The sequence below is a fragment of the Mytilus galloprovincialis genome, chromosome 7, assembly GCF_965363235.1.
Source record: "Mytilus galloprovincialis chromosome 7, xbMytGall1.hap1.1, whole genome shotgun sequence".
Taxonomy (NCBI): Eukaryota; Metazoa; Mollusca; class Bivalvia; order Mytilida; family Mytilidae; genus Mytilus; species Mytilus galloprovincialis.
The window spans coordinates 39,720,880-39,736,868 of NC_134844.1; the positions used below are offsets into that span (position 1 = coordinate 39,720,880).

Genomic DNA, 15,989 nt, shown 5'->3' on the forward strand with positions numbered 1-15,989 from the left:
AAAAGGCAAAAGTATATGCATTCATCCCAATTATTTTTTTACTTATTTGGACCTCGGTCTAGTAACCGTTCGACTCATTCATTTCATCTATTCCCTTGATTGTGTCGAAAACCCATATATAGTTAGTATCTACAACGTAGTTACTATGATCAATAATTCAAGCAGTTTTCCTATTACACATGCAAAATGATCGCACAATGTTCCATGGTGTGTGAAATACATTTAAAGATAAAATGAAGTTGTGCACTACCATCTAGCCTTATTATTGTAGTTTCAACATGACACATAGCCATTCCAACACTTAACTGAACTTTTGTATTTTCCACAAAAATTGAAAAAGCTATACAATGAGAACCTTTAGAACTTTAAAAGAATTGTTAAAAAGAATTCATCTAATGATCAGCTTTAGTGATTTAAAATTGAAAACTAAGTTCCAAACTTCTCGTCGTGTTGCTTGAATCATGCTGATACCATTCGAATTTGTTTATGTAGGATAACCATTATACAATATCCCAATGTACCTTTAATATATCGAACTTTTACATAATATTTTGATTGAATTTATATCAAGTATGATGGGCAATGAGATTGATGTATCCACATACAAAATAGTAAGTTTTGTATGTTTGTTCCAATAACTCGTGAAACTTGTAAGACATCTGGCAGCTGATGGAAACATGTTTTGTAGCGTTAATTTTTTTTTTACTATCGGTCTTACAATTGCCAATGATAGCTGGTTTGCTTTATTAACTAGCTTTATTTATTCATTTTGAACTATGTTTAGTATTGCGTTCATTATCACTGAACTTGTATATATATTTGTTTAGAGGCCAGCTGAAGGACGCCTCCGGGTGCCGTAATTTCTCGCTGCATTGAAGACCAGTTGGTGATCTTCTGCTGTTGTCTGTTCTATGTTCGGGTTGTTGTCTCTTTGACACATTCCCCATTTCCATTCTCAATTTTATGCTTACTTCTACGATATTTTGTGTTACCTAAATGAAACACGATAGTTAAGCTAAAAAAGGTTTTCATTTAGTATGTATGTGACATCTGCAACAGTTTTTCATCATTAAAATTTGAACTAACAACTCTTGAGGAAACATTGATATGTAATTGACGGTAATATTGACTTTAGTGTTTATGTATTTCATGTATTATTTCAAACAGATTTTTTATTCTTCGTCCACAATTTCCATTGTCAGGGAAGCTATTTGAATTTAGTGTACATTGCAGCAGTCTTGAAACTGTTGATCCCTAAAATTTCCATTGAGAAGTTTAAGGGTAGCAGTACAGATATTCTTTTGTTCACATCTATATCTCCATCCCGTGATGATCCTACTCCAATCGAGGTATCTTTCAACTTCAGTACAATCCCTTCTGGCATCCTGAGAAAAAATTTAAGTATTGAATGTGATTTATGAGGATGGTAATTTTCAGACTAAGATTGATCTTTGTTTTCTTTATTTAGCATACTTTTCTTCCCTTTTTCCCAAAGTATGAGTACTGCTTAAAGAGTACAAATAATAAACTGTGTTATAGAAAAAAAGATGTGGTATGATTGGCAATGAGACAACTCCCCACAAGATACCAACATGACACAGAAATTAACCACTATAGGTCACCGAACGACCTTCAACAATGAGCAAAGCCCATACCGCATAATTAGATATACAAGGCCTCGAAATGGCAATGTAAAACAATTCAAACGAGAAAACTAATGGCCTAATTTATGTACAAAAAATGAACGAAAAACGAATATGATTGCCAACGAGGCAACTTCAAAGAACAGTTCAAAAGACGATGTTAAGGATTTACGGGTCATCAGACGATCTACGACAATAAGAAAAACCTTAATGTATAGTATGCTATAAAATATCTAACATAAAAAATATTTTGATGTTGGTGGAGATATTTGATATTCTCTTTAATATATTTTTGCAACTTTTATGCTTATGGGACGATTCAAATTTTACTGACTAGCAGATACTATATGTTTGGTTAGACGTGTTGCTGTCTTGATCACGTTTACCAATATTATTTCGGGTCAGTTGCGCAGTAGCCTTCGTACGAATGGGAATTTTCTCGGTGTTGTGAAGACCCATTTATGGACTTCGGCTATTTTCTGATTTTTGGTTGGGTTGTTGTCTCTTAGACACATTCACCAATTTCATCTCCTTTTGTTTGACTTTTGTTTTGTACTTACAGAGCCATCCCAAGTGACTATGGTAGACGTTGCATATCCTATCTGGAAATAATAAAAGACAGGATTTCTTCCATTGCATGAATGACTTATGATTTCTAATCTTGTAACATCAGGAGCAGGTCCACCATCAGTTACATGCCATAAAGACATCGAAAGAACAATAATTGATACTATTCCCTACAAAAAATTGTCCATTATCAGATGAAGTCTTAATCTAGTCATATTTACAATATAAAATGAAGTTTTCAATATGATAGAATCTCTAAAGGAAATCAAATCAATTCAGACAGTTTGGTCGACTGGAGTCTGATAATGTAAATATGATGATAATAACTTATTTATTTTAATACATATACTTTAAACCTTTTTCAAATAGAAGGATGTTATATATGTAGAATCAGAATAAAACCGAGTTCTACTGCATGAAGCACATCAACCCATTCCTGAAAAAAGCAGTTACAGCAAGGATCGATAATTGTCAAGAATACCGCGGGAGTCAAGACGTCGCGTTTTACTGTTATGTATCTAGGGTTGACGTCAGTGTGCGACGTCGCCTTAGTAGTTCTGTTAAAATGAAGTAAACGTCAAACTATATGGTTGTATTGTTTTCTGTTTACGATATTAGAAGTTAGCCTCGACATTTATGGTGCCATGACCAAAAGGGAAAATGGATACAAAGCTGAAAGCCGTTCGTTCTGGACATAAAGGAGCAATTACAAGACTTTGGAAGAATTTTGGAGACATACGAGACACTTCCGAAATAGAAATTGAGGACGTCACAGCTATTTTAGATTCCGTGTTACAGAAAAGGGATATTCTTAAAGATCTGAATGATAAAATTGTGGACGCAAGCTCGGATGAAGATGTGGTGGATGAAATTTAACAAACAGATGAGTAAATGTTCGATTTAGATTCAAAAATTCGTCAAATTAGAAAACTCATTAATCCCTCCCAGTCGAAAAGTCATAATTTACCCGTCAATACTACCGTTTTTCAAGCTAGTAACGTTACTCCCTCTGATACACCCATGCATACCTTGATTTCACCTACAGCAAATAGTGTACCCGCAAGCGACTCTTCTCAATTGAACCCGCACGCAAACTGTTTCACGTCGACATCTCATGTACAATCGAATGCAGCCTCGTTTTATACATGTAACCCCGCTATATCAGAGATTATTCCTACTACGAACCCGTCTATGCATATTCCAAGTTTACATTCGTCTTCTAGCACAAATAATCAGTACCACAAATTACCAAAGTTGAACTTGTCTACTTTTAAAGGGAATATTTTAGATTGGCAATCCTTTTGGGATTCATATGAGACATATATTCACACAAATCCAACACTCAGCGACGTACAGAAGTTTAACTACTTAAAGTCATTGCTACAGGGAGAAGCGTTTCAGACCATATCAGGTTTTTCTATGACAAACACTAATTATGGCAAAGCTATTTCGTTGTTACAAGAGAGGTATGGACAGATACATACTATAATACAAACATATATGCAAGCTCTACTTGAGATTTCGCCGCCAATTTATACTTTAGTAAGCCTCCGCAATTATTATGACAAAACTGAAACTTACGTACGAGGTCTAGAGTCACTCGGACAGACTACAGACACTTATGGTTCACTACTGATACCCGTTATTCTGAACAAGTTGCTCGCAGAAATACGCCAAAACCTAGCAAGACAACACGGACCGTCAAGTTGGAATTTGAAAGATTTGAGGAAGAGTATACTTAACGAAATTCAGATCTCGAGTCTTCAGAAAGTCACTTCACAACCACATCTACATGTACGTTTCATACAGGAATAGAATCACTGCGAATACACACAGCACACAACGCGAAGAGCCAACCCCGGAATATTACTGAGAGACCATGTGTTTTTTGTAAAGAGATACATGCGCCAACAAACTGTACCAATATTAGTGATAGCACAGCCCGAATGTATATCGTAATTCGTGATAATATATGTTTTAATTGTTTAGGAAATCATCATGCTAATGAGTGTCAATCGAAACGAACGTGTCGACACTGCAACCAGAGACACCATTCCAGTTTATGTAGTGCGAGTAATAATGTTAACAGCGAAGGTTTAGCGTTCATTACAAGCAATACAAATAAACAGATTCAATCTTCACCCGTCAATCTTATAAATGACACTGAAAACCAGGAAGATATTAAAGTTTTGCATTTATCGACACAGATGCGTACAAATGTGCTACTGAAAACGGCGGTAGCTCCTGTATGATCAGGTAATATATCTATGTATACGAATGTTTTATTTAATGAGGGTGCACAAAGATCTTTTTTAACAGAGCATCTAGCGAAGAAATTGAATTTGAAAATTGAAGGAATTGAAGTTGTACACTTATCGGCTTTTGGAGAGGACAACACGAGCACAAGAGAACTACGAACAACCACCGTATTTATCGAAACCGAAAATAGTCGTAAAATTCCGATTGAAGTCCTTATTGTTCCTACCATAGCAGTTCCAATACATAATCATATGCGGTACGTTAACCGAAATATGGATTATCTGAAAGGGTTAAGACTCGCTCACCCAGTTAACAAAGACGATTATTTTGAGATATCATTACTTATTGGTGCCGACCACTATTGGGACTTTATCGAAGACAAAGTAATACGAGGAGATGGACCGATCGCGATGAAGTCAAAGCTTGGATACTTACTATCAGGACCCTTACAGCCGTAGGGTAGGGTACTTTCGTCTACGACATCCAGTATCTTAAACGTACTGGTTTCGAATAAATCAGAGGAATTTGGCTTAGAAGAAATTATAAAGGAACAGACACGTTGCCAAATTATCGAGAGAGTTGAGGAAGCAGAACCGACAGGGAAAATATCAAAAGATGGACTGAATGATAGGTATCTATTGAACTGTTGTGACTTATTATGGAATGTTACGAAAATATTTGATTTATTGACTACTTTCAAAAACCTATAACATGATACAATTTCATTGAAAGAAGGAACAGGTACACAGAAAAAATGGATACTGTGATTTGTGTATACGAAATAGACTCATTGGGATTTAACCGAATGATAACTAGTCTGGAAACTAGTGACTGTGCTAAAGTTTTAAGTTTAAGTTTTGAATTTGAGAGACAGTAATTTTAATTCATTTTTTTTTTCTTGATTGTAATTTATTTTTGATATTTACTTTTCGCCGCCCGGAGAATGTCAAGAATACCGCGGGAGTCAAGACGTCGCGTTTTACTGTTATGTATCTAGGGTTGACGTCAGTGTTTAGTAGTTCTGTTAAAATGAAGTAAACGTCAAACTGTATGGTTGTATTGTTTTCTGTATACGATATTAGAAGTTAACCTCGACAATAATATTCATAGCTCGAAATCTATAGTTTTAAACGTCCAAAAAGACTTCCTAGTCCTAGTCATAGCAAAAAGAGTGAGATGTAGTAATAATATAGAGGAAATGTGGTATGATTGCCAATTTGACAACTATCTACATAAATTGAAAGGAAGTAGTTGAAAGCAATCACAAGCAACAATATGAATTTCAGCAATGAGAAACCCGCAACCGTATAGTCAGATATAAAAGGTCACGACATGAAAAATATGAAACCATTCATATCGGAAAACATAACGACATAATTTATAACAAAATGTTTTATGAAAATCAAAAATGACAGACATGAACCAACGATAATCACTGAACAACCAACTCCTGACTAGGGACATTCACATATAATCTGTGGATAACACCCCTAACCCGAGACAGCTGACCCCATCCTTGCACTAACCTGAGACACTGGTTTAACAGTACAACATAAAAGCTAACTACAAAAATCAGTTGCAAAGGGCTTAACTCATCATCTCGAAATAAATCCGATAAACATGTACAAAAATCGTTGACGAGACTTGGCAGGATATGTATACATCCTTTCAAAAAACAATGACACTTAGTGCAGATATGAGAGTACTCTCATCTTTTGACAGCAAGTTCTAAACCACCTAAGAGTAAATATCAATTAGTACACATCAAACTTCCAATAGATTTAGTGTAAAAACGATATTGACAGTCGGAGAATCACATGACAGGTTCAATGCCAAAATATAGGTATCGACAGATTGCAGTAGCATGAATGTGACTTTAACAATAAATCGTCTTACCTAAGTCTAGATTTTTATCTTCGCGTTGTATAAGAGCACACTAATGTCATTCTTACTCTAAGTACTCAGAACATTTGTCCTGACATGACCGTCAACGTTTTCAGTCCTCGATTTAGTCAAGCCATTGCCTCTGCTACTTGTTTTTTTATAAAGCCATATAATGTTTATAACCCGGAAAACCTCCTTACACGTGGAAATATTTTGAAGTTCCTGACGAGCCTAGTTTTCTTATTTGGAGAAAACTGAAAGATTTTGAAACAAAAAATAGTTAACATTGACAAAATGGCAGTTGTTTTTAAATAGTCCGTTTTATGTTTCTTGTCGTTATTTTTTGCTGCAGTTCAGACTTTATGTTGTTTCGTTGTGTTCCTTTGGTAATCAAAGAGCATTGTTTAGGCTTTTGTAAGACTACTATACTTTCGATTTTTTTTTCTTGAATACATAATTAATATGTATTGAAGACAAGTATGTATTAAATCATGATTTCCAAATACTGTAGATTTGAATATTGCCAATTTCGTGCAAGTAAAAAGATATACGTTACCAAGCTGAAATAATTCATCTTTTAAATGAATCTGAAATGAAATTTTAAAACATTTAAGAATTAAGATAAATATCACTTTAATATTAAACCATATGAAGTTTAATCACGGTAGTGGTGATTAAACTTCAGATGGTTTTGATTTTGATTTTGATTTTCGTTGCACCAAACATATTCAATTAGAAAAAAATATTCACAAGCATATTAGTAAATGATTGTGAGTGTACATGCATGTCAGAGGTGGATCCCAGATTCTTTTAAAGGAGGGAGTTCATTTCTCGGAAACAGAAGATATTTTTGGACAATTATATGCTTAAAATTATATTTTTCCAATCAGAAAAGGTGTGGCCTCTAGCCCCTGTTTGTGTGTGTATAGTTCTTGTGTAATCTTGTGCGTGTTATGTGTCAAAAGTTTTTCCGCTGTATCTTATAATTACTGTTGTATACACTTTTGCAATGTTGCAGCGTGAAGCAAATGACGTGGGTATGTTCAATAGATACTTCAAATATATTATTAGTCAAACGAATATAAAATTTAAAATATCTATTGCTTGAAAAGACGAACAAATGTCTAAGTATAATCATAAATGAAAAGATAAAGACATTTAATTCACTATACCTTGTTTCTGAGATTAAACGAAGGGCACTGTAAAACCTTGTCCGAATCCTTTAAAGAAATTTTGTTTCAGTTAAAGCTTTTATAAGAAACCCGCAAATCCTGTTGTTGTTGTTTTTTTTTTTTCGTTGTTCTTATTATTATCTGTTTGGCAGTTAGTCAATAATCTGACTAGGTAAAACTAGATTAATCCAAACTTGAGCATCTTAAGTGTACTACTTGGAATGTTTTTATCGGGTGGTTAGATAGGTCAATATGCGTAATTTATTTTCCGTAGGGTGTAATGGAAACATTTCCTTCTATACCTCAGTCCATATCGTAAACTTGTATATGTATGATGGCTATTTTTGAAGTTGACACATTTTCCCATATGTGGTTAATTTTCTGGGTACGAAGTTTGATTCTCTTTTCAAATAAATTAGCCCGACCTGAAATGTATTTTTGTGATGCCACTCCTGGCGATAAAAACCCTTGTTTCACTGTAAAACTTCTATGAAAATTTAGTACTATATGTAAACATTAAAAATCTCAAGTTTTTACACATTTATTCTATGGTATTCTACTTTCGAAATAAACCCAAGTGGTTAGGCTCAGACAGTTTTAAAATTAGAAACGTGTCCAATTTCACTACACAGCGATTTTTGTTTAAGAACAACTTTTGATTTCCCCACTTTGATGTGCATAACGGATATTGGCCCAGATGGATAATTGTAGTTAATATGATGTAAATTAAAACAAACAGACTACTGGTAAATCGTTTAACAGATGTTTGGTTGATTAATTGTTGGCTGCTTTGTAATTGAGAATGAATACACCTACAAATGAAAATGTCAAAGGGAATATAAATACAGACCATTAAAATAAACCAGGCAATATCAAATGTTGTACTCGGAAAAAAAAACTTGAAAAAATACTCCATGTTAATGTAGAATGTTCCTTTAGCAATTTTATTCTGAGAGAAATGAACTCTTAGTATACTTTTCAGTATATATGTAGTGTACAAGTTAGCATGTATACATGTTTTTTCGTCAGATTATTATTTTTGTCAACTTCTTCACCTTGGAGTGTTTGTTTGGAATCAAACGACAACGTAACATAAACATATTTTTGACTATTTTGTTTGATGTGTTTGATCTTTCAATTGTGCCATTTGATTAGAGACTCTCCGTATTGAATTTTCCTCTGAGTTCAGTATTTTAGTGAGTTTTAATATGTGTAGGCCCAAGTGTATAAATGTTGTGTTCAAATTTTACCATTTGTACAAATGAATAGTTATACAAAACAATTGAACAACACAATTGTATAAATTATAATTTGTAATTTGACTTTTTACAAATTACAATTTGAACAAAAAGTGCCTGCACAAAAACAATATGTACAAAATTTGACGAAAATTCATTTATAACTTGTGCAATAATTTATAATATGGAATTTGGGGGGGGGGGAATGACATTGATACAAACGATTGAACTGTTGTTTAAAACCACACAGTAAACCTTATGGACAAAATACAAACATAGTTCATTAAATACTTTTGAGCAGGCGAGTGAATTACGGCATCGAATTGCACAACATCGTTTGACTTTCCCATTTAACTCTTTTTGAACACTTTGCAATAGCTAATTACTTTGGGGTCGATTGCTTTGATAAGTTGCCAAATCTATGTATCAAGCTTTCTTATTTACATTCTTTTAGTGATTTATCCAGTCGAGGCAATCGTGTAAGCATGAATGGCATTGTTGATTAGTAGGATAAATGTGTTTAAAGTGTTCTGAACCTAGCAGAGAATGAAACATGAAAGAACAGTCAGTCGTATGTACATAAGGGACAATTATAATTGGCTTATAGCTTAATTGAAATATGACACTGACATTGAAACACAGATCGTTCTTGTCAGGAAGCGTGCTCTGTGTGGCCAATAGATCCAAGACAAATAACTTGCCAAATAACCGAGACAGTTATTATTAGAACTTATTGTTTTGGGTTAATTTCATTATACAGATTTCCTCAGTTTGATCGTGTCCTGACTGATCCTCGAAATATCTGAAACATAAATGTAAAATCTGTCATTTTGGGTGCCAAATTGCAACATACAGCTGTATGGATTTTAACAGGATATGTATTCGCTTAAAGTCAATTTGAAGCTGTGGTGAAAGACATCGTTTTATTAACAACAACAGTTCCTTTGCCTTAACTATTGCGACGTGAAGCAGTTAAAATATGTTTCTGTCATGTGAATGTAAAGGTGGGTACAGCTCTTCTAAACTTTAATGTGAAAGCCAAACGATGTGATGCAATTTCCGATTTCATATTTCACTCACCACAAAATAATGATAAAGAACCACTTTTTTAATTTTTCACCTAAGTGTGTTAAAAATCATTGTACAACTTACAAGCGAATTTCTGTGAAATTTTGTACAAATTGTAATCTATACAGACACTTTTTTTGTACAATCAACATACAAATTATGATGTGTACAATTTTTTCGTACAATTTTTAATTTGTACAAAGGGATAACTTAAACACTACAACTATACACTTGGGCCTACAAAATAGTTCAAATATTTTTATGTTACGTTGTCGTTTAATTTGTAGCAAACATTCCAAGGTGAAGTAGTTGATAAAACTATAGAAAATACATGTATGTGTCATCGACCTTGATTTTTCTACAGGTTATGCAAATTCCTATAGCATCCGAAGTATTATATATGACGCAAAACATAATCATGTAAACAAAAGAGATAACGGCATAATTGATATCTACAATACAGTAAAGAGAATGTGTAGGTCTTTAAGCACTTGAAAACCATTTACAGTTATCGTTCTTCTTACTATACGACAAATGGGATAAATATTTGATTTTTTTGTCATAAACATTTGATGGAATGATATTTTCAACAAGAAGAGTCAATTAGTACACAATGAACTAGGGAAGAACAGGAAGAGTATAATCCCTATTTCAATTTATTTGTTCGATTAAGTATCTTTACTTCCTAATCAAATTACAACTTGTAACAAGCGATTGACTGATTGATTATATTTTTAATGCCACTTTCAGCACTGTTGGCTCTTTTGTGGTGTTTATTGGTAGACGAAGTCAGAGTGTCCAGCAAGATCTATCAAACCATCGGCAGGAAAACTGACAATTCTTGTCAGTTTTGATTGGAGTCGAGCGCATCTGTAACATACACCATTTTCTTTTGAATTTTCGCCATAACCGGATTATTGACATCCTTTATGTGTAAAGGCAATATACACATAGCAATCTAGATATCTGAAACCGCGTCGGTATGTGTGTATTATAATGTTTTCAAGTCTCTTATTACATTCTTATTTCTATGAACTGTTATATAATAAGTGGTTTGTTTCCTGGTTTATTAAACCCTCAATTTTCACGTTGTCTATAAAATAAACTTAGCATTTACGAAAATTATATGATCTGTGTAGACATCTAATCGTAATTAGATTGATATAGTCTTGGTAACTCTATACAACACTTTCAGCATGATGCAGTTCAGAATGTGTAAAAAAATAGATTTTACAGAAGGTTGCCCGATGGTAAACGCTCCTGTTATAAATTGAGAATGGCAATGGGTAATATGTGAACAAGGCAATAATCCGACCAAAGACCAGATAACAGCCGAAGTCCAACAATGGGTCTTCAATGCAGCTAGAAAATTCCAAACCCGAAGGTATGCCTTAGCTGGCCCCTAAATAAAAATGTGTATAAAATACAAAACAGCATTGTTAATTATAAAGATGTAAATGAAGTACATCTTCAAATTGGCCATGGGGATTAGAAGTATAGAACGTAGACAAATCTACTTTTGACATTATTGAAAAATTTTATGATTGTGATTGAATCTTTTGGGTAGATCTTTAGACTCGGTAGGACTCAATATTTTATCGACACCGATGGGTGAGCAAATTGCTTGTTAATACGTGATATATACTATCATATTTATTGAAACTTTTTCATTAGCAATTATAAACGTATATACTCGCAAACCTAAAATTCATTAGTTTCACTCAAATAATAATAATGCCGTGAACTGGAATTATTTCTAGCCTGAGTATTATACCAAGACAACAGATAATGTCGTCGGGCATTAAGAAATTAACAGACGGAAACGGATCTAACACATAAATAGACAATTATCAGTGCCTATTTTGTATCTAGATTGTAAATAAGGTGTGGATTTAGTACATATGTTCCACTTACTGGACAAACAACGAAACAACTGAATTGTAAGATTGCTTGTCATTAAAGTTCAGATAAAGTACTAGTAGCTCATATTTATTTGGTTTGGTAGTATATCGTAGACCTAAAATAGTCAAATGCTATAACGATTATCAGCTAAAATCAATATTATTTGATGGAAACAAATTCTACATTCCAATATATAATAGTTTAAAATAAAAAGAAAATTTCAAAAATTTCAAAAAACAAATTACAAAATGTTTCTTTGATGTTTTACTTTAGTATTTTATAATACTTTTGATGCTATGACATGTTGTACGTCTAAATCAAAAAAGTGTATTCAACGAAACAACGCAGCAACATATAACAAATCCAAATCACCCTAAGAGTTCAACAAAACGGTGTTCAGTAACGGACAGGTATCTTAAAAAAAATGCAAATCTTCAGGAAGTGTTATCTCTATCAATAAAATTAAGAATGGAAATGAGGAAAAGTTCAAAGAGACAACAACCCGACCAAAGAGCAGACAACAGCTGATAGCAACAAATGGGTCCTCAACGCAGCGAGAAAATCCCGCACCAGACGTGGTCCTCAGCTGACCCCTAATGTGTACTAGTTCAATAAAAAATAGACGTCGCTCTCAATTCAAAAAATGTAAATGAACTAAAATAAAAATAAAACATACAAGACTAACGCAGGCCAAAGGCTCCTGGCTCGGGACTTGGGCAAAAATGCAGCGCGGTTAAACATGTTTAGTGAGATCTCAATTCTCCCCATATACATCTAGACAATTTAGGATAAAGAAACACATAGCAATACTTACAGTAAAACTCATTATAAAAGAAATCCGAGTCAGATGTCAGAAAAGGTAACAAAAGAAACTAAGCAAAATGAAAATGATACATAGACTACTAGCAGTTACCGACATGCCAGCTCCAGACCTTAATTAAATTGATTGAAAGATAATGTCTTCATTACATGAAAATCAAGTACAATCCCTCCCGTTAGGGGTTAGAATCATACCATCATAAACTATATGTGAAGAACCTAACCCGTAGCATGCCAAAAACTGGTTTAAAAATAAATGTGTTTATTTCCGATGCAAAGACACTATGAGTAAATCAATATTTATACCAAAATATGCAATCCTTAATGACCTGTCAACAGTATAGTAACTATATCCTTTACGAATAAGCCTGTTTACAGATATGATTAGCTTTTGAGGTGAATGCCGATATTTGTGTATTTTATAAAGAAATTACTATAATTATTGGATATGAAATTAAACAATTAAACGATACTCTCCTTGGTAAGAGTCGGAGTTTGATTGTGATTCTACGAGTCATAGAATAACTGATGGGATTAAATGAGATAGTGTTTGCGCATGAATGACTTCAATTTTTAAAGAAGGTTTTTTTTTCATTTCAAATAGAGACAAAAATGATTTAACTTAGTAATGCCTCCTATAAATAAAACGTACCAGTATTGGATACTAAACAATTACCCTTTTGTAACTTACCCTATTCAAGTAAGGCGGGCGGGTGACATTTAATCCCATCAGTGATGCTATGACTCATAGAATCACAATCAAACTTCGACTCTTACCAAGGAGAGTCTCGTTTAATTGTTTAATTCTGTTACGTCATATCATTTCCGGAATTAAATGAGATTTTAAAGCCAATGACAAAAACCTGAATGTCAGCTGAAGTGTCTACTTACAGCATGTACAGTACTTCTTCAACTTCAGATTACTGCAAAACTGCCGACACAAATACATCTTCTGTAAGCACCTTCTTGTTATAAAACTTAAAAGAATGTTCTTTCATTTGTCCATCCTGCTTTGTCAAGGATTTCCTAAATAGGAACTGCCTTCAATTTTGCTCGTGATGTCGTTGCTGAGCGCACACTGTGAGCACCATACATCTTCATATCTATGCCATTTCTTTGCAAAATAGTTTTAATCCATCTTGCAATTGTATCTTTAGTAACATCTTGGTGTGGTTTGACATAACTAATTAACGATTTTGAATTTTTTCTGAAGCAATTGTTTTGTGCTGTACACATATTCTTTTAACACGGTACAAACACAAAGTCTCCTATCTTGAGGATAAGCTTTCAAGTGTACCTGTGGGTTCCTATACCTATGTCTACTTTGTTTCAGTAGTCCCTCTGTTTCAACAACAAACTCGGATTTTAACTTATTTACATTATTTACATTTAAAAGATGAATCGACTGGGTTCTGGATTCATTAGTTAATGCAATTAACATACACAATTTTAATGTTAAATCCTTTAAACTGATGAATTTTACTGGATATAGTTTCCTCAAATAGAATAAAACTTTGGAAACATCCCAAAGGTGTGTATACCTTGGCAATGTAGGCCGTAAATTATATACTCCCTTCATCTACCTAATTATTAACGGATGCGAACCTACTAAGTATCATTCGCATTTCAGTTCTAATGCTGACAGAGATCCTCTAGTAGTATTAAGAGAACTATATCAAAGGCCTGTTTCAAATAAACTGGCTAAAAAACCTAAAATAAATTCTACAGTTGGTTGAATTGAATTAATCTGTTTTTACCACAGTAGTGAAACCATCTTTTTGTGAACGTCTGATATTGTTTTTCAGTAACAAGTTTCCATGACGACATGATAATATTGGCTGTTTGTTTAGAAAGCCCTCGTTTTCTGTATAGTTTCCTGACACAAGACAAGCAATCAGAAATAGCGTTCTCTGAAGTGGATGTTCCTTGCCTTAAGGAGGAATTGTTAACAATTTTTTGGATTTTGGAATTATCAAGGGATTGTCTATTAACAATTCCATCAACCTGGTAAACAAAGGTTGCGTTGGCCAAAGATGTGCTATCAGTATTCCTTTGGCCTTTTCCATCCATATTTTCTGTACACAAGAACCCAGTAGACTGAAAGGAGGAAAAATGTATACTGAATTAGAATGTTTCCAATTCAAAGAAAATGCATCTATAAATGATGCAAGAGGATCTGGTTTCCATGCACAAAATTTTTCAATTTTGAAAATTTAGCCTCGAGGCATATAAGCCTATTTCAGGTTTTCCCCAATTTTGTGTTATTTTATCAAATACAATATCCCTCAATTTCCATTCAGTTTGATCATTAAAAATACATAATTTTTTATCAGCCTCTGTATTTCATTTTCCCGGAATATGGGTACATGACAACCAGATCCCATTTCCAATACACAATAACCATAAACTTCTACTTATTTCATTGCAATCTAATGATTTTGAACCTCCCATATTATTGATGTATGCAACAGCCGTGGTGTTGTCTGTTAAAACTGTAACATGGTTATGTTTTGGTTTTTTTTTTCTAAACGATTGCACAGCAAATTTGAGAGCTAAAATTTCTAAATAATTGATATGCTTTTCTCTTTCTTTTTCTGTCCATTGTCCGCCTATCTTTTCTTGCTCTAATACAGCCCCTTCCGAATCCAGAGGCATCAGTCTCAATTATGAAACCAGGATTTTCTCGAGAAATTTTCCTGTTTTGTGTAAATATATTTAAAGACCACCAATTTAACTCATATTTCATTGACTGTATTTTAACCGTATTAGAATCAAAGTTTCCATTTGATTTTTTAAGAGCGTTAGTTTCTTCATTTTCTAAATTCCTGTAAAAGAATTTACTAATATCTACTGCAGAAAAACTTGAAACTATCAAGCCAATTACTTTTGCCACATTTCTTATTTTTGTATATTTTTTAAATATAATTTTTTGCATTCTTCTGCAATGCGTTCTTTTTTATCAAGTGGCAAAGTAACAATAATTTCTTAAGAATCTATAATATTTTCTAGAAATATAATCTTTTTAGAAGGTTCAAATACTGATTTTTCAGGATGAAACATAAAATCTAAGTTTTCCATAAGGGAAATTGTTTCTTGGACATTATCTTTACATTCTTTATGTGTATCAGCACATAGCAGACTATCATCAATATAGCCAGCATTAGTATAAACTAAATTTCTCAACCTAGAATAAACTTGTTTCATAATTTTTGTAAAATATCTTGGTGCTGAAGCTAGCTCATTAGGTTAGCAGGTAAATTGAAATATTTTATCGTCCCATGAAAATCTCAAGTATTTTTTTATGTTCTTGTGCTACAGGCACACAATGATATGCATGTCTCTAATCGACACTAGTCATGTACGTTTCAATCTACCTGCTTCAAACTCATTCAATGTACTAACCTCATCTTTTTCTTGGTTATTTACATTTTTCTGAA

The 15,989-nt window shown here is 33.4% G+C and overlaps 1 long non-coding RNA gene across 1 annotated transcript; it reads right to left on the reverse strand.

Moving 5' to 3' along the window:
• Positions 1-1,010: 1,010 nt before the first annotated feature.
• LOC143082961 (uncharacterized) lies at positions 1,011-7,671 on the reverse strand. Its single transcript, XR_012980515.1, has 4 exons — positions 7,526-7,671; positions 6,910-6,940; positions 2,204-2,380; positions 1,011-1,385 (listed from the first exon to the last, which is right to left on the reverse strand). It is a non-coding gene; the product is annotated as an uncharacterized LOC143082961 (long non-coding RNA).
• Between the last annotated feature and the right edge of the window lie 8,318 nt (positions 7,672-15,989).